General features: G+C 41.1%; 1 protein-coding gene across 1 annotated transcript in view; it reads left to right on the forward strand.

Moving 5' to 3' along the window:
- The first annotated feature begins 356 nt into the window (after positions 1-356).
- The window catches only part of LOC116382233 (metabotropic glutamate receptor 4), a 157,300-nt gene continuing 133,319 nt past the window's right edge, over positions 357-24,337 (forward strand). Inside the window, exon 1 of the mRNA XM_031845114.1 lies at positions 357-867. The gene's annotated coding sequence lies outside the window, so the exon portion shown is untranslated. The remainder of the gene's footprint in view (positions 868-24,337) is intronic.

Genomic DNA, 24,337 nt, shown 5'->3' on the forward strand with positions numbered 1-24,337 from the left:
TTCAAACCGGCTTTCAAACCAATCCACGTTTTTTTTACAACCATATATGAAGGCTGTCTTTTAAATTGGAAACGTCCATCTTTTGTGTGTGTGTGTCTAATTCCAATTAAAGACGCCTAGCCTCGCCCTCGGGGTTAGTTCATTGCTTTGTTTAACATTTCGATGGCATTTTTTTTAAGCATCAATTTTGCGCAGTCAGTTCCCTGTCCTGCTTTTTGTTGTTGTTGTTATTGTTGTTGTTGTGGAATGCGTTGCCAGCATTGCCAGCGCGAGACAAAGCTCGCATTTGGTAATTTGTAGCGTTTACACACACACACACACACACACACACACACAAAAGAGAGAGATAGTTTCCAATCCAACGACGTGGGAGGGAAGATCTGTGCAGAAGCAGCAGGAGAGGAAGAAGAAGAGGAAGAGGAGGAGAGAAAAGTAGGAGATGTAGCTATACTGCAACCCCTGGAGTCTCACTCAGCACCACTCGCTACTGGACAGCGTCTGAGCCGCAGGAGTTGCTCGAGAAACAGGAGATTTGTTCAAACCTCGAGCAGCACCGCATCTGCACAGGGCGCTTTTTTTATTGCCACCACAACTGACAACACCTCCGAATTCACACCGGCGTTTTTACTCCCACACACCTGTCTTCTTCTTCTTCTCTCTTTCTTTTTTCATATTTCATCCGTGCGCTTGGTTTTGGCAAGCGGCGTTCAAACAGGAGGCGAGTGCTCACCGGAGCCGGCGCTGCCAAACAAAGACGCAGGAAGAAAAGAAGAAGAAAAAAACAACAACCAATAACTGGACGGCATCAGATATTGCAGAAGTTATTTTACTCTACTTTGGGCTCACTTATATCAGGAGGACTTAAAGGTAAGAGTGTCCGCCTTCTTCTACAGTGTCACATATAGAGTCAGTGGCGTTTAGGAGTGGTGCTGTGTGACAGAGTTATGCAGCTGTGTGTTGTGGCCGCTGCCTGTGAGAGTATGCTGCACGCATCTGATTGTCTATAAAGATAGGCGGAGGCATGTTGGTGTGATTTAAAAAGCTTGTTGTCGTCAAGTGAGGAAGGAGAAGTGCAGCCAACGGAGGTTATCTTTGTCTTGTGTGGTGGCATTTGTGATGGAGCATAAACACATACACTGACTTTACAAACCCTCTCTTCTGCGTCCGTTGGGGGGCTTATCCCTGCTTTGGGAAGAACTGTGGTCCCTCTCTGATCACAGACAACAGATGAATCACCTTTTCTGAGAGGATTTAGGACTGAGGCTGGCGTTTCTCATGGAGCTGCTGTGTGTGTGTGTGTGTGGGTGGGGTGGGGGGGGGACTTGGCAATACAATGAACCCCTTCATCAGCTGTGTCTATGGGAGCCCCCTCTGCAAGCCCCTCGCTTCCGCTCTTGGCTTTGCTGTTGTTCCTCACTCACACACAGATATGAGGAGTCTGTAGGTCTAATCAACGCACTGATGAAGACAGACCTCCGCTTTAAACTCCTGTGAGTCAGTGGAGATGGTGGACGTATAGGCTGTGCGCTTTCGCCGGCTGCTTTGCATGAATCGGTGGCAATCCATCTTTGCATTTAATCATTCTCAAGTGAGACATGACGCCCCGGCGAGTCAAATGGTGTGGCGACGCCTCGCTTGATTGTGCATCGCTGTCAGAGAATAATTGCTGCTCACATTTCTGAAGCTTGCAGGCTGTTGAATACAGCTGTTTCAATGTGTTGAAACAAATTTGTTTCTTGAGGAGTGTTTCGATTGATGTGATGGGAAGGAGCGGTTTTTCTTCCAGATTTAAAAAGACAGAAATGATCTGTTTTGCACAGATATCCTCGAGTGATATGAGTCATCATATTGTAAGGTTCCTGCACCAAAAAAGCCTCCATTTCCGCTAGTCATTTAATTCTTTATGCCAGTCTGTGTTTTGCTGAAGGTTTGTTAAGCTCCACTCTATAACCCTCTGGATCCCCTCCGAATCCAACAGCCACATCTACTTCAAACGCCTCTTCCAATTAGAGGATGTGCACTAATTGAGGTGATACTCTTCAAATTCATATCTTGACTGGATGTCAAAACACCAAACGTGAAACCAGAGTAGTAGCAAATGACAAAATCCCACTATGGAAAGATGTTCAACTCTTTGAAGACCACTCAGATTCTCTTGAAACACTTGTTAAAAACAGCTGCACTCACATAGATTTGTTTCACTGAGCCCCTAAAAATTTAATTTGAACCATTTCATTTAGTTTTTGGAAAACAAACAAGCAAATGGATCATTCGAAGCTCTAAAACAAAGTGCTCTGGGACACCCATCTGAAGCCTTCGCTGGGAAAACACATTTCCTTTTCTTTGGCTGTTCCTATTAATTCTCACAGTGAGCGAACAGATTCAATACATTTCTGCAGCACAAATTCTCCACCCAGTCTGTATCCTTTGAGCAATATCACACCATCTGCAGTGTAATCCTCCATCAGCAGTCACAGTATGTGTGCATTAGTGATTATCCAGGAGGAACAAAAAAAAATACCTGTCTCAACCTTCACTGTAAGGCACTATAGACATATTAATTCTGGTATGAAGACAGGTGAATTGTAGAAGTCTTATCATATTGGCAACAATGAAAATCATCCGTTTATTGGTAGCACACATGTACAGGTTTACAAGTGTTTCAGAAAAACCTAAATTTCGGCTCGATGGCCTTCACCAGAGCATATTTGTACTTTATTATCCTTCTGTTACTGCTTTTTCCCTCCTTTATTATGCACATCTCCATCCGCCCTGCAGTCACTGCTTAGCTGTGCATGTTTTTAAACAGTATATCAAGGTATTTGGAGTGCACTCTCTCTTGAAGAAGAGATAAAAACATCTTAAAATTCCCTAAAAGACAATGTGCAACATTTGCAAACCTTTTTCTTTTGCCCGGACCTTCGTACCCGTCTGAAGCTGTGCAGCACCCCCAACAAGATCCACCAATTAAATGGCTTTGTTTGGTTTTGGATATTGAGGTTAAGGTTCGGGCCACAGTTCAACTTTGGGTCTGCCAATCGGAGATGGGATTTGTATGCAGCCTGGGAGGTAGCGCTGCTCCAGAGGCCCAGTTCAGGGAAAGAAACAATTACTGCAAAACATATTGTTGAGCCCAACAAAAAGCTTGCATAATAAAAAAAAAAAGAAACTGTCTACTGTTTGAAGAGATTACTTGAACATTTAAGAGTGCACCTATATTATTTTGTACGTTTCTAATGGCACAAGACATTATTCAGTGTTTTCTCCTCATTAACAACTTTCTCCCAGAGAGGAAAAAACCCATCTCATTAAGATGCAAAGCTTGGAGAAGCTCCAATAAACAGAGTAAGAGATTGACTGTCAGCACAGAGCCCCTTACTTTTAACCTTTACATCCAGATGAGTTTCCCTGTACTATCATCGGTTCCAGACCTGATAATGTTCCCCTTATACCCAGAAAATCATCCAGGATATGTTTACTGTCATTTCCCCCATCTTTGGTAATTCATTTTCCATGCTGCTGCGAGTTAGTGTGACATTATAGGAACAGGGCGGGATAAATCATCCTCCTCTGTTGGCTTCTCTTCCCTTTCCTTTCAGACCGAGCTGAAAAGCCCGATCATATACGTCAGCGCTGAAATTCACAGGCAATCCAGCAGAGGACAGAGACAGACAGGCACGCAAACAGACAGACAGACAGACAGACAGACAGACAGGCAGGCAGACAGACAGGCCTTTTCTCAGTGTGTTGGAGGAGTTCTCCATATCCATTCCTCTGTTGTTCCTTATCACTGCTTCTTGATCACGGAGTGGCCACACTCTGGATCACCTCCTCTGCTTCCTCCGGCTGGCTGTCCGTCTGCTCATCGGGGGCCCGTATGTCTGGTCTTGCTGTTCTGACCACAGTCTGATGATCTCCAAAACAACAGCAGATCCATTCCTCACACTCTCAACACAATCCTATTTTCCAAACTGCTGATTCTGCTTCTCAGTGATCCTTTAACAAGCTTTCCATTTCATAAGGCTTAGTCATTTCTGCCATATGTGTCTTTCTGTAAAATAGTTTGATTGCAGAACTTTTCTTTTCCGATAAAGTTTTAAAGTCCAGATGCTCTTGTGTAAAACTGCCACGCTGTGAGAAAACTCTCTTATCACCAGTGGTGGATTGTAACTACGTACATTTACTCAAGTACAAATATAAGGTACTTGTACTTTACTTTTATTCTCCTCTCATGCCACTTTATACTTCTATTCTAGATAAATACAGACAGTTGGTCAACAATGTAAACCCACCCGCGTTATTATCAAACAGTCAGATCAACTGTATGGTATAAAGGTTTTACTAGTTCATACAGGGCAGGAGGGTCAAACAAACACAGGACTTTCATCCAGGAGACAGCTGTTCATGTCCCGTGTCAAACTAAAAGCAAACATCGTTTGTCAATCAGTCACAGTCTTAAGTCAGTCAAGTTAACGTCAACCACGCTCTTATCCTAAACCTAACTAAGTGGTTTTGTTGCCTTAAACCTATGTTCCTGTTAAGACGGAAGTTTACAGAGTGGGTGCAGAGCTGCAACACGCCTACAGGTTGAACATCTTCATTAGAAGCCCGTTGACACTAATCAGAGATGACATCCACTAGCACTCTGGTTAATTTACAAGATTTACAACGCAAACAATGAGGCAAATAATCTCTCCGTCGCAGCCAGAGAGTTCCTCATAACGGAGACACATTTGACGAGGTGTCGAATTAGTCTTTGTTCTTAGCGGAAGTTATCATGGCACATGCTGTCCTCAGGAAAACTGTCTTCGACTCACATTTTAAATAATTGTTTCCCCCTTGACAGGCAGAGTCTATTCAAATGAGTCAAGAGCATAATGGATCCATATCACTAATACATCTGTTATAACTCAGCCAGTGTTAGGTTTTGTTCTAACCCACCGAGTCATGTAAGTGAGATAAAGTACGAGTAATACATATTTAAAGAAAGCAGTGAATAAGCACCGTTATGACTCTGACACGTGGCTGTGATGTTAGCTATAGGTCCTCTTTGTGTTGTCGTCAGTTGTCAAGACATTTTTCTTTACTAAACAGGATGATTATATTTAATCACCCGATATCTTTTAGTCCCTTGGTGAGTTAGATAGATAGAGCTACAGCAGGTGTTAATTCTGCTGGTGTGTTTTTCTTCTTTTTTTTGTCATCAGCAGCTAGAAATGACATTAATGTCTTCGTATTAATTTTCTGGTTCAGTGGCTCATTTTCTTTGTCATGGATGAATCTTTCCAAATGTGGCATGCTGCTCTCCCCTGGGCGTGGGTTTAGTTGTGTCATTGACAGATTTGTTGATTAGTGTTAGATTAGAGTAGAATTTTACAGGATTTTTCACAATAAAAACCCACCCAATTTATTCAAAATGACAATACAGGGTATTTCTATGCCCTCTAGAACAGTATAACTGTTTTCTGATCTCATCTATTGGAAACATGTATAATATTGTTTGTCAGTTCCTTAAAATCCAAAGGTTTACTAGTTATTAATGTTAGAATAATACTAATAACAGTAAAATTAAAATATAAATATCAGCTATTTAGGGAAGGATCATGGTTTGGGTTAAAGTTACTCCTTCTTTGAGGTTAGGGAACCTTTGTTGCCATGGTTACAGGATAGTCGAAGTTAAAAAGAAACCCTTGTTGACTTTCGGTAGGAAATGGGAAACGGACCGCGTTAAAGTCAGACGTTTGTTGTCCCGTCCAGCCACCTTGACCTCCTCTCTGATTGGACTTTGTGGCTCTATAAAAACACCACACTACTTCGTCCTTTGCTGCAGACAGACGAGTCATAACGACTTCGGCCACTAGGGGGCTTTGTCACTTGAACGTAATGTCGTGTGAGGGCAGGTAACATCAGGTGACATCTGTAAATCAGGTGCTTTTTTCATGTGTGAGAGGATCCCCTCATGGGAACTCCCTCTGGCACAGACTGGCCCTCACGTTAAATAATCGTGCTCTCAATATTGACATTACAAGTATCCTTTACATGCAATAGGCTTCTGCTGCTTCTGGTCGTAAATTGTGGGGTCATGTATACGAGTACTCTAGTTTCACACATTCCTTACATTTTTATGTTCTAAAAATAAGTGTTTCACAACTGGGCCACTTCTGAGGCATTTTCCCACTTTCTTTGTCATCGTAAAGGACTGCCCTCTACACATGAATATGTATGAGCATATCTTCAGACAAAAGATATCTGGCTCACAAACTGAAAGCCAAGTGCCTTAAAGACAAAAAAGGTGGCCCCTCCTCCCCTCGGCTCAACGACACCAGAAGCGTACGTCCAATGACCGCGGTTGCCACAACTCAGCCCAGTGCACCACCCGCAGCATCTCTTACAGCAGCAGAAGCCAACCCCTACTACACACTTGTTATTATAACGAGCTTTGTCGGCTTGGCGTTTTGCCTCATTATATTTGAGTTTTTTCATGACTGTGTTGTGTGCCGATTCTGTAGCTTCCTCTTCGATGGGTGGATGTTTTTAAGATTCCTGCTCTCCTGTTTGGACGTCTAGCCTGAAAACATTGCACCTTGTGGATTCTATACTATTATACAAATGTATTCTATTATTTATGTATAAGTTTGTATGTTGTTGTTGTTTTTAAAGGAAAATCCTGCATATTATACCTGGTATACCTTTAGCTTTAAAGTGCAAACAAACAACAGCAATTTCTAGCGGGATTACGTGTGTTTGGGAATTTATACACAAAATGAATTGTATTAACAAAAATAGACACAGTTTCACAACTTCATTGTCATGATGATACGAGGTAATGGCTTTGCTATAATAAAAGTTTTACCTCATAAAATTTAGATTCAATGGGATCCAATAGATTGAATAGTCCGTCTGGTAATCAACAAAAATGTTTAAAATCAAAATCAGCTCCACTTTTCCCATGATGAATGCAGTTTCTTTTAGCTGTAACAGCCCACACCAGATTAGCTCTTGTTCTGCACACCAGTGCCTGGCAGAAATCTCTTGCCAGCAGCAGTGGGAAGGCACAGCCGAGTTCCTACATCCTGCAGTCAACAGCCACCCGGCTCTCTGTGCTCTACTCCTGGCCCTGATTACAATTTGTGTGGCACAGTGGCTGGCTCCACAGAAAAGGCCACACGGAGATGTTAAAATATATGTGCAGTTGGATGGGATGGGTGAAGTTATTACAGAAATTTAGAGGATTGTAATAAAACACAAAGCGTACACAGTTAAATATTGAACATTGGTCAGACGTGACAGGTTGTAAAAGCAAAGCAAATCCAGTACAAACATTGTGAATACAGACAGTAATCTCATTTTGCTCCTGTTCTTTTCTGCAGTGAATGCTTATAGATCCGCCATTCAGATCCGATTTTTCATTAGCCTGCCAGTGCCTTGAAGAAAGATGGATGCAAAAAAACATTCACCCTATAACCTAGACCGGTTTAAATACCAATATAGGAATCACTGTTGGCAGACACTGGACGTGATTAATAGCAACCCCATTCCCTCCTTGTTTTGCCCAAGTCCATAATCCCCACAATCGAATGTGAACGAAGCACGAGAGGAAGCTGAGGACATATGTGAGGAAGCACGATGCCATTGTTTCTCAGCAAAATGCATTAGCATATTGACTTTGCAGGAGCGCATGCAAGTTACCTCAGGTCACTGTTGATTGGCTGGCACAAATTAGCTGCGACGTGCAATCAATTGAGAAATGCAAAAGAAAAACATGCAGGATGATGTTTTATTCAACATCTCCTGCTCTCTTTGTCAAAAGTTCAGCATAGCAATCATGTTGCACTCCTCAACAACATCCAGAGAGTTGTGTTTAACAACATTAAACTATAAAAGGGAGACTGCCGTTAGAGGCCTCAGTTGTTCACTTGGTTGTGTTTCTGCTTCATCATGGGCCTGTAGGACTACTATTACTCAGAGAATCCTTGTCATTGCCCTTGCCCTTCCACAGTACAACACGTCAGCTCACCGGTAATGAGATGTCTGTATTTACACCAAGTCCTGATTACTAATGCAGAGGCAGCGATGTGGGATACCATGTCTACCACTCCCAGCTTTCATGTCTGACACCTGTAAGCGGGGGAATTGAAAAGGGTTTTCATATTGCGAACGTAAAGACACACAGAGCCAGATCTGCTGGGCAGCCCAAGCAACAGCCATATAACCTGATGAGGGGAGTAAATAAAGCAAATACTTGACTGTAAATTCACAGTACATTACTGGCTTCTAATTGCATTGATTTCACAGTAAGGTACTGTCACATTTTCACAGTACATTATTATGAACACAGCTGTACATCCATAAATATAAATATATAACCTGCAGTGAGAATTACTACAAAAATACCATTTCAACCCTATCTGCTAGAGGTTATGTTTGTATACTAAACAGTAGTCAGGGTCAATGATGTGTGGACCTCAGACACCGTCCCACATGGTTTGGTTCCGAAATATTGTTTGATTGAGGTTACGGAAAGATGGTGTTTCAGTTAAATGTTGGAAAAGTAAACACATCCTTTCTCATGTAGACTTTGAAAATACTTAACAAGACCACAATTGTTCCCTGACTTTAAAGGAAATGTTTTAGGAAATGCGCTTATTGGCTCTCTTGCCAATAGAGATGTCTGTTAGACGTCTGAGTGCTACGTGTGAAGCTAGCAGCCATGCTAACTTAGCTTGGCTGGAAAACGACTAGAAAAAGGGGGAAACAGCTGGTCTGGCTCTGTCCATGGGTAACTAAATCTGCCCACCAGCACAGACGCTAAGTTAGCCGGCTGCTGGCAAACATAAGAGGGGTATCAATCTTGTCAATTAACTCTTAGTAAAAAAAAGAAGCTAATACCAATTATTTTCCAGAATGTTCACCTTTTCCTTTGACCAAGTACCTTCATTTCTGAACACATTTAAATGAGTGTTGGCTCTTAGATATTCTTTTCTAAAGTGAAATGGAAATAATGCGATGGGTTGGGCAGCAGTTTGATAATATGATGAGGGGCCGTGCAATATGTTGCTTGTTCTTATCCCGGATTGTGTAATACGTGTGAAGGAAAGAGGCAGCGGTTTGTCATGTGTCACATCATGTGTGCAGCATTTGAGTTCCAGACACATTTCACTATGGGGACAATAAAGTATATCATATTGTGTAATATGTGTTCAATGTAAAGAAAAAATAATTGTATTCAGTTATGATAATTCTCCAATGTTTTAAAAGAAGCACAGCATTTGCTTAGTGACACTATTATTGACTTACTACTATTTCCAACACATGTGCCGTGTGAAGACAGACGGGTGTGGACAGCATCTTCAATGAGCTGCTGTGAACCGTGTTTGTTTCAGGTTTCAAGGTACCTCGGACTTACATACAGTGTCCTGTCTTTGTTTACAACCTGGCTGTAATGGGGGCTCTGTAGACTTCCCTCAGTCAATACAAACACTATTCTAGACCCCCGGCTTGGCGGTGGGAAGCACACACACACACACACACACACAAACACACCCACACGCACACACACACGCACACACACTCGCGCACACACACACACACACTCGCGCACACAGCAGCATTGCTAGAGTGCCTAAGGCTGTTCTTCTCTGGATGTCTTATCCATGTAAAGGAATATTAGTACATGGCATGGAGTGCATTTGATATCTTGCAGCGTTCCACTAGATTTACAGTATCTCTACTTGTGCCACCAACATATAGGGCTGTAAGGATAAGAAGATATGGCCTCTTTATTAAAAATGCGAGATAAAAGGCGAATATCTGAATTTGTATCACTTGGCAGCGTTCCAACCATCAGCTGCTGCAGTCTTGTTTCAGGATATACTGTGTGTTGGGGTTTAACAATTATTTTAGTAATGAACAATTTTACTGGTTATTCCATAAATCGATCAAGTATTAGGATTAAAAAAATACTACTTTTAATTGTTAATATACAAGAGGAAATATGGTTTCAGTTTTTAAAAAAAATCAACATTGTTATGTCTTGAATTGCATACAATGATATTATCTGTCAATACAGCCCATTTGGTTCCTTTAAGTGCCTTATTACATTATGACTTTCCAAGTCTCCAGACTAAAAATTATTTAAACCGTCCCAACAGTAGACTGTCAAAATTTATAAATGTTATCCTTTTACTTTGTTATTGTCATCTATAGTGGTTATTTGCATAAAAACTCATCATTCAAATTACTAGAAAATAAATGATTGTATTTTTAATTAAAAATTAGCTTTGATTAAAAGAATCTTGGCATTATTCTTTTTAATTATGTATGCTGCTTCGAGCTTGTGTAAGGAAGTTAAACAGATCATAACTCCCTCTCTAATATCTATTTTATATTCCTGGGAAAACCTCTCCTTCAACTGTATTTTAAGTTTCTTGCCAAAAATGTCATTTTACGACATTACATTTGATGCTGATGATGTTATAATTTACCTTCGTCCAACACTCATTTCTCCCGAACAGAGCTTGAGCGCATCATAATGTAACTCAATGCAACTTCCGTGCGTTAAGTGTTTGCTCCGTAAAGCCAAGCAAGACTGTGCTCGCCACCGCTAAAAACTAACAGCTAGCAGCTAGCGGCTAACGTTAACGAGCCCTCTTCCTGACACACCCAAACCCACAATGACAAAACACGGGGATTGCGCATTGTAGAAAAAAAAACATGACGGGAGTCGGGAAAGATATTTCAGAAATATGTTGAACATATTTAAAGTCACTATCATGTTGGCGCAACTGTTTTTTTTGCTATTTGTTGTAATCTTTGATGAAACTCTGGCACAAGAATTTCCTCCGGGATTAACAAAGTTCTATCTTATCTCACGGTTTACTTATCAACAGGAAGCAAACGACAAACACGTACAATATGTGATTCCGGCCTCACACTTTCCTCCATCCACACACAGTTTGCAGCCATCACTGCACTCACACAGGACGATGTCACAGGTGACGGCATATAAAGTCTGTGAGGGTTCACTGCTTTGGGCTTAAGGGGGACATCCAAAACTGGGCTCGTCTGTTTTACTGCTATCTGTGTTTTAGACCTGCTGGATCTGTCTCTGTCGGATTTGTTTGCCTGCTCCTTTTTTTGCCAACTATGAGCCCTTTGTTCGATCATTGATTCTAGTAAAGTGGTATTTAATTCAACTTTTCCAAAGGGTCTGCATTTAGTTCCTCTCCCAGGTGCCCGTACCTGAAACTGTGACAAATGTGGATGAATGGCTTCTTTAATGATGAGTACATCTCACCATACTAATGAAATACGACGAGATATTTGAGACTGGGAGCTTACAAGTGGTGGAGTTTTACCAAGTTAAAACTGGATCCAAAAAAGCAACCCCGGCTCTCAGAACCTCTAATAAAGCTTATCGCGTGAACAAAAGGCCATCCTTCCAGGTGTGCTGTGTGGGTAACAGCCAGTCTTTCATCCCAGTGCAACAGCAGCCACCCGTACAGGCTTTTTCTAATGAAATGCTCCATCTCTGTCATCAGACTGCCATTTCCACGATCTATGAAACCTCAAACATTCATTGCACTGTTATGCATTAAATGCCATTGACTTCTGCTATCCTGCAGCATTGTTTCAATTATGAGGAGGACGGTTGCCTTCGCTGACGCTTCATCAAGAAGTCATATCATGATTTTACACTTTATGGATTCCCCCCCCCCCCGAGGAGTTCAAGATTACTTCCTGTGTGATTTTCCACCTTGTGTGGTGGCCTTCCTTGGTGCACAAATGGAGGATCAGTGGCTGGCCTTTAATGTTTGCATATTGCTTAGTTATCTTTGATGTTAATGTGTTTGCAGGCTTTAGCATCCACCAAGTCCAACACACTTCCTCTGAAGTTGCACTCCACTTAAATGACCACAGGGTTGAATTATGGAATAATCTCCACCAAGAGAGTGGTGGGTCTGCATGTAATGGCACAGCTTAGATGTTTATTGGGATTTAGACCACAATATTTGGCCACAGGGTACAAAATAAATGCCAGCTACTTGCTTCATCCAGTGTACTTGGGGAACCAAAATTAAGAGTTTGCAAGCCCTAACATAGGACTCAAACATGAATGTTTCAATGAGGATGAATCTCTATCTGTGAAAGCAAGGACAACAACCTCATCTCATGTCATCATTTTGAGGTACTGATACTTAGCTTGAGGATTTCAATTTTATGTTTCTTTATACTTCTACTCCACTACATTTCAGAGGGTCAATATTGTACTTTTTAATTCACTAGATGTATTTGACAGCTGTAGTTACAGTTTACTTTTCATATTAAGATTTTACATAAAAACCTTTTTGGCGTGCGACCCAAAGGGGTGGGCGAAATGCCCAAAATCTTCATGGTAATTTCATGTCAGGGTAACAGTATATACATCACTATACAGTAATTGTTCTGTAAATTCAATTCGGAAATGGTTTAAAATAACCACAAAGTACTTCATTAAATATTTTCCTGTTTTCTGTTCGACTTCCCTAAAAACAAAAACAACTGCCTCATAAGAGACAAAACAAAAGAGTACAAAGAATAAAACTAAAATTCTTTCATAATGGAAGATTTGAGATCATGATCACGAGAGAATAGCTCCTGAGGTGGAAACAGCATTGTTGAATTGTCTGGCGCTGAACACATTTCTGCCATTACCCAGTATATTCTGTCATATTACCCATCCCTAGTGACCCCTTACAAAAACAGTGTCTAGTTTGGGCTCCTTGTCAGATGTCTGTGAGTTGTTAGTAGTTCCACCACAGAGACATTTCCCCACTTGATTGTTTAATTTTAATTCCTGTTGACTTTCAGAAAAAGCAAAGAATAGAGAAAAGTCCCAACAATACACATTTGTGTTGCAGAACTCTGTTTTTACTTCTGAATTCAGTACTTTTACCTGCAATGGAGTATTTGATACTTTTACTCAAACGAATGATGTAACTACTTCTTGCTTCACCGGGCACAACAAACTAAATGTAAACCCAAATATCGTTGCAATATTATCATATTTCACCCTGTAATTTGACAGCAAGTAACCAGAAAGTGTTTAGCTGCCAAAGGCGACAACAAAGCCCAGAACCTGAACACGTGAGCAATCCAAGAGTGCTATTTTTAAAAATGTCTGACATCTTTTAATCTGTAGATTTACATGATGAAGAAGTTGAAGAATGAGCTCTGTCCCTCACCGGTGGTTAAAGACAGTCGTACATGTCGCTGTGACTTATGGGAAGGCGTCTCATCATTTATTCTGTCGATTGTAGTCATGAGATAATGAGACAGCGGATTGTTTGCATCACAATCCTTCAGTATTCAACGATAATAAGGCACTGTACACAGAGTTAAACAAATTAAAAGAGCGTCTTTGGTAACGGCTGCATGAGGTCAAACAATTTCCATATCCTGCCTCATCAGAGATCATCAAACATTCACGTCAAAGAGCGGAAGCTTTTCCTTTTTAAAGAACAGTCCAATATCCCACTGCACAAAGTTCAGCACTCTTTTTTGACAGCAGTCCAGGGAGCATTAAAGCACTCCTGAGAGCAGATAGTGGCCTTATGTTTTATTAAGTATTCAACATTCATTTACATTTTAGATGGTAAAACTGCTTGAAAAACTCTCAAATGTGAGGATTTGCTGCCTTTCACTGTTTTATGTCATTGTTCGATTGAACATCTCTGAGGTTGGTCTTGCGAAACAAGCAACTTGAAAACCACTTGAAGCCCTGACAAATGTCATGAGAATTCACTAATTGTTTGATGATTTCATAGCAATAAATATATAAATCAAGACTAATTAATAATAAAAAGTTACTGTTAGCTGCAGCCTTTATGAATGCCTTGTAAAATATATGAAACTATAATTTCGAATGTCCTCTAGTCCCAACCACTTTAATCTTTGGGAGACAAATACCCATAAGCATAATTAACATCATGTGTTCCAGTTTCTTGCGTAACAGCACACTAATGGTCCGCATGAGGCATTCACGGGCACGATGCCATCACAAGAACAACAAATCAAAGACATGCTGCAGTCATAATACCCAAATATTTACCTATTACAGAATAGAGCTGAATTATTGATGATAGTATTAGTTAACAAACCCCACAAGCCAGAGGCTCCGCCAGAGAGAGTTGTCTGTTCCCTCAAGGTTATTGAGTGGGATGCACAGGATCATTAGAGGCTAATGTTCGAGGTCAGACGCTGCAGTAATGAAAACATACAACCTCAAAGGACGACACGGCAAGCTTAGAGGCAATTCGTGTAGGATTGTCTCTTTGAATTTTGCTTAATATATTGTTACATCAAACACCCACAATGTATAGTCCCGATGAGCTGATATTAGATGATATTTCCCATCATGCTTTTTTGTTGTCAGTTTACAAAGAAGAATTTTGCAGCACACTGAGTCTCAGAGAGAACTAAAAGCACCGAAAAGGTCATTTTTTTGCATTTAGCTTGATTGAATGATGCATGAATGATGCATATCTACAGTTTACATCTCAATTTAAGCAGCCGCCTACTCATACATTCACTAGAGCTGAAAACCGAGGAACATTCTGTTCATCGGCAGCTATTTTGATCATCACTCGTTTGAGTAATTGTTCAGGCAAAAAAATCACCAAACATTTCCTGGCTCCGGCTCATAAACTGTTTACTGAGGTAATAAATCAAGTGAGAAGTAGGTTCATTTTCTCATCGACTTCTATACAATCCGACTTCTTTTTGCAAATGGAGGAGTCGCCCCCTGATGGCCAGATGAGAGAATGCAGGTTTAAGGCACTTCTGCATTGGCTTCTCTTTTCAGAGCCGGAGGTTGCCGCCTGATCCACCCTCTAAAACATGCCAATTTAGATAGATGAAGCACAAAACAGATTCATTGATTGTGAAAATACTCGTTAGTTGCAGCATTCCCTAAACTATCCAGCAACCCTAAACCGATCTGCTCGGCCAGACAATCAGTGAACATCTTCAATCACTGACAGCTCTCTCATCTCCTCATAGAGATCAAGCTGTGCTATGATATGGCTTCAATGACAATAATGCTCTTTAAAACCCCTTTATAAATTATATTTATACACTTGTGTCCCCCCTCTCTTGTTTGCTTGTTGCATGGCCCATGCCTAATCTACTTAAAACAAGTTGATAAACTGGTAATATAAATGAGACTGCCTGGCCATCAGCGTATCTGTCTCTATTAGGAAGCGGATCTGGAGAGAGTTTCTATTAGCTCACTATCAAGATGGGGAGACTGTGAGGAGGAAATTACGCATGTCACAAGACAAAGTGTGGTGCGGCCCACAGCTAAGCCCAATGGAGGATGAAAAGCCTTAATCAACGACCAGGACCACTGGTGACAGGGCACCATGATCGCCCAATGTGTCTCAATGTAGAAGATTACATCCAACCTCTGACGGATCGACACTTCCTCTGTACGTTCGTGGCTGGAGAGAGGAAAGAACAGCTTCTCCTCTCCTTGCTTTATTCGTTGCTATCAAAGGCCTTTCCCACATTTGGGTCATTATTTTTTTTTGTCTCATCTGCAAGGGTAATAACGCTTACTGTTCTCTGACAGATAACAGCAGCAGAGTGAGCCCCGGGAGGACCATAAACATAACTCGCCAACACTGTTAGACAGTAAATTACACCAACAACGGAATGGAAGAGTTCAAGATATCTGAGGATGTTCCCATGTGAGATACTTAAACTCAATTTAAAGGTCATTAGCCATCTGAATGAGAACCCTCACTGTTATGTTACTCTTATATCTGTTTCCTGTGTCACTCTCTTGTCCTTGTCATATTACTATGAATAATTTAAGTCAACAGTGTTGGTAAAAATTCTGCCTTCTGTTCATTTCTGTGCTTCATTATTGTCTGACCTTCCTAGGAACACTTAATTTACTCAAGATATGGCTCGAAGCTACATTGGTGCTTTCCATCATGCAGATAGGATGATGAGTTCAGGGCTATCTTACACGCATGACAAACTAACTAACAAACAACAACAACAACAACAACAAATAATGTATGTGGGCCTTTGTCTACCAATTCATGGTGTTGTGTTTCTACCAAAACAATTTACCTTTTGAGCCTCACTTGGCTGTAGCTTCATCCATTGCCAAGGTTACTGGCCATGCCTACTTCTCCTTTTGACATTCTTCTCCTTCATGGGGCACTGGCTGATAATTAACTTGATTTAATAGCCCTGGTCCTCCGAGACAACTGTGCTAATTAACATACATGAGCCCATATTTTCATCTTGCTCTCAAAAGGGTGCTAATTGTTCAAATCAAAACTGTTTGTCTGTATGCTGCATCTGCAACAATGGTAAAACCCATTCTTTGTATGTGGATTTAGCTTTGAAAATTTTAAGTATATTAATAAGAATATTGTCTTTTTCATTTCATACATTCTGCTACAGGTGCCTACATTACCCACAATGCATCACAACGGCACACAGTTTGGTCAGAGATTCATGAATGCAATGCTCGTAGCAGCGAGTGAGTGAGTGTGCACCTTTGTCTCTGTCCACGGCCGCAAACCGCGTAATAATTTGCGTGGCCGGTTACGGCTGCTTAGCCAAAAACCTCTCGTGGTTTGCGGTGACTCGAACTTTCGTTATTTTCAACTACTTTGCATAGTTTTCTACCGTGTTGTTTTTTGGGAGTAATTGTCACTTGTTAGATGTTTGCTATTGTTTTTACTTATTTACAGGCTGAAATAAATTCCATTCATCCATTTATTCATTGATATTTTTGGAAAAGAATCATGTTTTTAGACTCTGGTGATTTGTATAATAACAATGACTAAACCTTTTTCTTTGTGTCTGCGTTCTTGCCCAGTTAAGGGTTAACATCAATGTGATGTAAACAAAGGCTCATTTTCAAGTTCATGTTGTGCATTCAATGAAACACCCAAGCGAGTCAAAAAGTAGAAAAAAACAATATCAGCGCAAATAGGATTCATCATAAATGTCACATCTGAAAAAGGCCACATGGCAGTTAAATCACACAGTGTTAAGCAGTCTTAAACCATATCTCACTGAATGATGTAATTTCTAAATATCATACATAATGCCTGGCATATCAAAGGCTTTCATCGCGGTGGTATGTGCTTCTTTGCTATTGTAGATTTGCTGTATATTTCAGTTTCTGCCAGTGGTTATGTAATGAGGCTTGTCGCCAGGGGTCGAGCTAACACAAGGGACCCTGCTCTCTTCTCTGAGTAAGTGCCAACAAACCCAGGGTTAGAAGGAGGAGGCAGGGAGAGTAAAAGCCAGCTTTCTAAATCCCAAAAGCTTTATATGAGATTGAATGATCAAGAGTGAATACAGCATCCTAATAAGAGCGAGAGATACTGTAGTTGCAGGACTTTTATCTGGATAAAGAGCTACAGTTGGGGGCGTGAATATTGACCGTGCAGGCAGTGAGGTTGCATTTGGGCCCAAGGGGTACAACGTGTTGGGCCGAGACCAGGCCCTTGAAAGCAACTCGGATTGGCATATTGGAAATATGCCTTTGTTCGAACAACTCACACCAATATAAAAGTGGAGTGATTTTCTATATATGCCCTCAAAAAGGCAAAAAAAAGGTAAAATAGTCAGTAGCAATAAGGAAATGATATGTTTTTTCTACATTAACTATAGGAACTATAAAACAACTATAAACTATTCATTTAAATGATTTTATTAGTTTCTTTGGTGTTTTATTCATACAGTAATGATTTCTGGGTACTGTGCATGATGATATTGTCCAATGTCAAGTCACGTGATGAGATGGTACGATGATGGGCTCACCATACTTGCATGCACTGTGGCCCCTTGTGACTACCTAACGCCACCGGCTACACCACACCACAGGACTAAGATGTGTTTCATGGCTGATATGAAATACTTGTCTACTCTGCATCTCCACTGACCTTTACAATAAAGAGCAGATATGACAGAGGTTCAGTAAATTCCTGTAGGCGGTCAGGCTGCGGTTTCTGCAAAACATATCACCATGGCACAGTGACACTTGTCATTGTGAACGGTTGGCTGGGAGCAGTGACAGGAGCATCGAGAGCCGGAGCTAGTCTGTCGCTTGTCTCCACCCGGCCGGCCGCCTACAGTGATTAAAAATGGCAGGGCAGTTAAACCCTCAACCACGAGTGCTCTTCAGGGTATCATGTCATGTTTAGTTTGAGGCAGACTCCTGATGCTGCATTTAAACAAAAAACAAAAACATGATGTTGCTTTCTCCTGTTCTCGCACTTTTTGCAGCAATCTGGTGCTGCAAATGAACGTTGAGAGATCCGACACCCACAAAGCGATTGTGCCTGTCAAGGGGACTGGCAGTGCAGTTATCATGTAATAACAGAGTTTCTCTGTGGAGCGGCACCTTGTTGAGACTTCATTGTTTTCCATTCTAATCTCGTTATCCCCTGCATTTCCTAATTGGGGGTTCTGTGTTATTTGTGTTTTGGACATCCAGCATTGCCAGCTTGCCCAAAGTGTTGTTGGATAAGCAGCAGCTCTCCACTTCAGGGGTCGAATCAGAGCCTGGAGGGAGCATCAGGATATATCTTTGAATATAGCTTTGAAGCTCTGAGGGCTGGACAGAATTCACCCAACTGCCAGTTTAATGGATTGAGTCTGGCTTTTCAGGGGGGCCACAGAGACAGAGCTATTTGCCGTGCTGGTTAAAAGTCACAAGACAGAGGAAATGGATCTGTGCTCTGCCTGTCTCTCACCCTCTCCTCTCTCTTATTCATTTATTCACTGTGTAACTGTGAAACAGGTAAGCAAAAAGGAGTTTGAAAATACTGACGCAGGCACACATTTTAACATCTAGTCAGTCCCAGTGGGTGCGAAGTCAATACCGCATAGATTAGCACATCTTAACTGTCGGAGTTTTTATCCACATTTCAAAGTCACAAAATATTTGTATGTCTTTTCAAACAAAACTGCAATCTAATGAAATTACAGTTACAGAGGGCTTCAGCTCTGGATAAACTCAATGTGTCCTTACTCTTTGAAAAATCAGTCATCAATCACAACATTCCTAAACTGCATTAATAGTGTTTTGGGAATAAACCATATTTAATTGCACTGTGTTTTCACTGTAATAGAAAGGGGGGGGGGGATGTAGAAAGGGAGAAATTAATTGAAAACACAAGATGAAAAATGTCTTTATCTTAGAAAGAAAAAAAGAACCTCAAGGACAGCCATATGAGTCAAATTAAGCTGAATATCAAACACTGCATGTGTCAGTCTGGCAGCCACTACTTTCATACAAATGATGAAAGAAACAGGAAAAGCCAACTTGCACACTCTAATGCTAAACAATGTTGCCTCACATGAGTGACAAGCTAACGTTACTGAGAGGAATAGCTTTACCTTTTTCCATAATTATGCTTCCTCATATCACTTCTGATGGTTTTCTTTCTTTCTTATCAGTTTGCATTCGGGAGTATAGAACAAAGATAGCCTTTACTGGCAGAGCATGGGTCAGACCACTATACACTGAGATGATTACGTTTAAATATTTTATATAATCCACGTTCAATGATTTGAATAAAAAGCGACTGCAGGCTTGATGTTCAGAACTAAGATTGTGGCCTTGGGCAGCAGTTTCTCAGCTGATCAGAATAACAACGACAAACATGGAAAAACTGTCATCAAAGAGGAGCCGTCATATAAACCTCCCTGAGTCAACTGGAGAGTTTATGAAGCAAATAAAACTGTGGCCTGAATATCACAGAATTTAAACAGCACCTCTGTGTCACAGTAAGAAAAAATATTATGTATATTATGAGCTACACAAATCTGACATTTACAGACTGGTAGCCATTTGGAAACTGCTTCTATCTACAACCTATGTGTGTGTGGGTGTGGACAACATGTTTGAAGAACAAAATTGGGATAATTTATCAGTGGGGAAAAACACTAATTATAATGGGAGTACATTTACAAAAAAAAAAACATATATATTTCAACCCACAAAGTACAGAATGTGAACAAATGTTAAAATGCTGCAGCATCTGTCGGATTGATTGTTCAGCATTGTCGAACAACTGCCAGGAATTGTGTTTTTTTTCTTTTACAACACCAAGGAGGTTGAATATTGGACACTCTGTTACCATACCAATGGCAATGCCAGAAATCTGAATTTAGGTGGTCCTATATACTGATAGATAGATATAATGTGTGTAAGAACCAAAGTGAGGGGGGGTCCGGGGGAAAAGCCCAAAATTTGTGGCCTGTGGCAAATGCTAATGCCACCATTCCATCATATGCATTGATATTAATTACTGCATTTTTTAAATGCCGATTGTAAACATGTAGTGAATTATTGTAACGCAAAATTAGGCTTTTTGTGTGTTTTAGCCCTGGCAGTTGGTAAAAGCACGGGTGTGCCCAGAGGCACATCTGGGCACACCCGTGGCTATGCGGCTTCACCATACACACTGCAAAATAAATTCAGCAGTTCCTCCGCGAACACCAGGAAGAAGTCAAACTGCTTCCATGAACTCCACAAAGACATGAAACCTTTATGAGATGTTCTAGAGTGCAGAGTGTAAAGCAGAAACCCTCCTCCTTCACCCGCAAACAGCTGGAGGCTTACACACAGTTCTGCAGCAGCATGGCAGCATTCAAAGGACTGACGCTGCTCTGAAGCAAAATGTCGGTCCGACTCCTCGCTTTGTGCCTGATATTCATATCTGAGTTGAGAATATGGTTTTAACGATGACAAAAACCCTTGTCTGACATGCATCTCTTACGTAAATGTGTCTGAATGAGCCACTTCTTTGTAAATTGAGTCTAGTATTTATGGGTTAAATACACAGAGTGAAATTAAATGCATGTCTTGTTCACCTAATTAAGATCACTGGTATACATCTCATTGAGGTGTCATCTCATATGATGAAAGTAAACAAAATGTGTTTAATCAACTGCAAGACACTCTGAATAAGCTGATTATATGTTAGGTGGATTCTTCTCTTGCCAGATCCTTCTATAATATGATGATTCCCCCCCCCCCCACTGTACGACCAGGGCGTTAAAGGGTGACAAAAAAAAACAAGCCCTCATACAACTTCAGTCCTACTCAGATAGCAGTATATCTTCAATTTGCACTATGCCAACTGCATTGGATGAATAAATGAATATCCAGCATAACGGTTTACATACAGCATGTGAGCAAATCCAGACCGTGAGCAGTTTCATGTGAAAGGGTTGAAAGAAAATAGTTCCTACATGACACTGCTCAAAACTGTGTGCAGAGCTACTGTATATGTATGCATACTGTAATTGCCACCAACTGACATTTATATTTTTTGCACTTATTTTTTGTAGTACATTCTGAGCGACATTCTGAGCTATGAAGTAGTGAAAAAGCATAAAAACATAGTTCCAATTCAGTTAGCGTGTGTAAAATAACCATCTTTTAAATTGGTAAAAGAAACTCAACAAATTGGACGCTTGAGTTAGCGGTTTCAGGATGCAAAGTGCGTCTGGAAAGTGTGTTTTTGCCTCCATAAGGAGGAACGACAGACGAGCCTTTTAAATTGGGTCCAAAGCAAAAACGCATCGTGCCGCCTATAGCCTCTTATACTGTAATAGAACTCAAAAGTGATAAATAAAGGCTTAACAGCTCTAATTAGCTCTAGTTCTCAGTATGGGGTCCTCCTCCCATTACACAACTGACTCTCTTCCCCACTTCTCCTTCCCTCCTCTTGCGCAATCCCTTCTGCCCTGATACATTTTAACCTACTTTCTCTCATTGATACTCTATGTTTAAATTGAAGGAGGCATTTCAAGGTTGTCGCCATCTTTGATCGTCACACAGTGGACCCCATCGGAAATATCAAATATTAAAGCAAGAGCTCCTTAGTAGTGCACACTTTGAGGCACGCTATGCCATGAGAATGCATAGTGTGATGCTCGAAATGCAAAGCAGGGGTGTTACAGGCTTTCCACGGAAGTTCCCACGGGATCTTCTTTCCACTACTTTGAACAGTTTGATATTTGAGCACATGAACATTCCCATAGCTAGAAGGTTAACAGAGAGTCTCGGGCCATGAAGGGCAGAGAGCTTTCAGATTATACCTGGTGGGTTCACTGAGTGGGTGAAGAGATGAGGAGGAAGCAGTCAAATCGTTTGGGGTTGTTTTCACAAACAGAGAGAGCAGGAAAAAAAAATCCGGTTTAAAGGTGATTCAAGAAAGTTCTCCAAATGACTGAGGAATGAAAATACTTTTGTTTCAGCAACGAGGTTTTCTTGATCTGACTCATAAAATGGGATGATGGAACACAAAATGACAATACTATGACCTCAGTTTACTATTTCACTTCCTTGGCTGAAAGTGTGGCTCTCTGAAAATGCCTCTCTTCCAAATCACATCAACGTGTCCTGCGGAACTGAGCACCAAGCAAGCTAATTCATGTTGGTAGGCGGGTTGGAAATGGAAAAAAAAGAAGAAAAATATGTGATCGTTGTATTCAAAATCTCTAAAAGTCGAAGACAAACAGCCACGAGTCTCCAAACAACGCCCGTGCATGTTTGCTGAGAAGCAGGTTCCTGCCATTATTCTGATGCGTTACAGACAACAAGCAGAAGCCCAGAGTGTCCTCCTACTTTTATAGAGAAGAAGCAATCATTCCCATGTTTGCGGGGGAGGCACTAACTCACAATGAACAATCATATACAATAGACGCTTCTCATCAAAGACCCCATTCACACTTCACTTCATATGTCTGTCCTCTGTGATAGTGACAGCTGAAGTGACTCTGAAATTAAACCAAAATTAGCCATCGTTCCTCTCCGTCTCTTTAAAGCGACAGATCACACTGAAAGTGCACCAAGCTGTGCAACCGCTGAGAGATCTGCGTGGGTGAAGGAGAGCGGCTTGAATGAGAGCCGGGAAGACGACAAAACTTTTGTCTCGCTTGTAGTGCTTAAATGAGATCCACCCGCGTGTTTTCTGTTAGTTTATGGGTCGCTATTAGCAAGCTAACTGTTATTGTTGTAACCATGGATGTTAACTGTGTAAGTGCACAAGTTACTCTTCTTTTGGGGGGGTTTTGTGGCAGTTACCAAATAGCTTTAGTACCATCTAGACTGAAGTTGGGCTGATTTGCATCTCGCCCTGAAAGACCAAGACGGATTGCAATCAGATTTATGATCTGTCTTACAGAGACTCATTCACTCTACGTGGCTAAGCGTAAACGAAAGTGAATTAAAAAGCCTCTGCATTTGATCTGGATAGACGAAGAATGACACGACAAGTGTAAATGGGGCCAATAGGATGCAAACACACATTTCACCATGGCATCAAATCCAGGTCTGGAATATCTTTCAATTATTTCTGCTTACATTCAGTTGAGTGGATACGATAAATGTGTCATAACACTTCTGTCGGTATTATGTGAGGAGATGATGAAAATGAGTCAAGGCTTTGACCTATAGTATAGCGGAAAGCCCACATAAACACGTTCGCGCTCATCGTCGGATGACGCAGACGGGCGTGTCATCAGCGACACCAACAACAATAGAGGGTCTGTTAAACCGATCAATGCTGCTTGTTTGGCTCACATGGTGCGCACATCCTGTGGTAATGCCATCAATCTAAGCCGTGGAACAGTGTAAATGGTGTAATAGCATTGATTTATTGAGTGACGAATACAAACTCGTCCCTAATGAGACAAAGATCCACCACAAATATCACCTGTGCACAATCTAATCGGCAGGACCGTTATAGCTGCAGTTTGCTCTGAGGGGTTTTGAGCCTATTTCTGTTGGTCCTGCAGCCAATGCTCGTCTCTTTAAGAAGATCTAACGATCAATAGAAACCCCCCATAAGGGCTTCATTATTATAATGCTTTATATATATTTACTAGGACTTAAACTCATTCTATTCTCTCCACTGGAACAACTAAAGCTTTGTGAGTGCAGCCTCTGTTGCAGTGATGGTTCAAATGAAACCAGCACACTCCAGAGCACATGATTTGACACCCCTTTTGGGAGACTGTGATGTCACCCAAAGAAAGCGACCGTGCTTTCCCAGGGGTGTGGATATTTCATTTTCTGGGTCAAAGCTTCTAGCCTCACTGAAACTTGGTAAAGCTAAAGAAAATAAACAAATACAGTCTGTGTTTTCACTTCGTTGACAACAGAGAAGTTCTTGAAAGAGTTGCTTGAACAAATGATATTTTGCTGTTGTGACAGTTCATGTGCATAGAAAGCAACACTTTACTGTGCCTCTTACATAAGTCGCAAGTCATTTGAAAGTCAAGCAAAACAACATTGAAGATCCATCGC

This window comes from Anarrhichthys ocellatus, unplaced genomic scaffold (genome assembly GCF_004355925.1).
Source record: "Anarrhichthys ocellatus isolate YVR2014 unplaced genomic scaffold, GSC_Weel_1.0 scaffold5, whole genome shotgun sequence".
NCBI lineage: Eukaryota > Metazoa > Chordata > Actinopteri > Perciformes > Anarhichadidae > Anarrhichthys > Anarrhichthys ocellatus.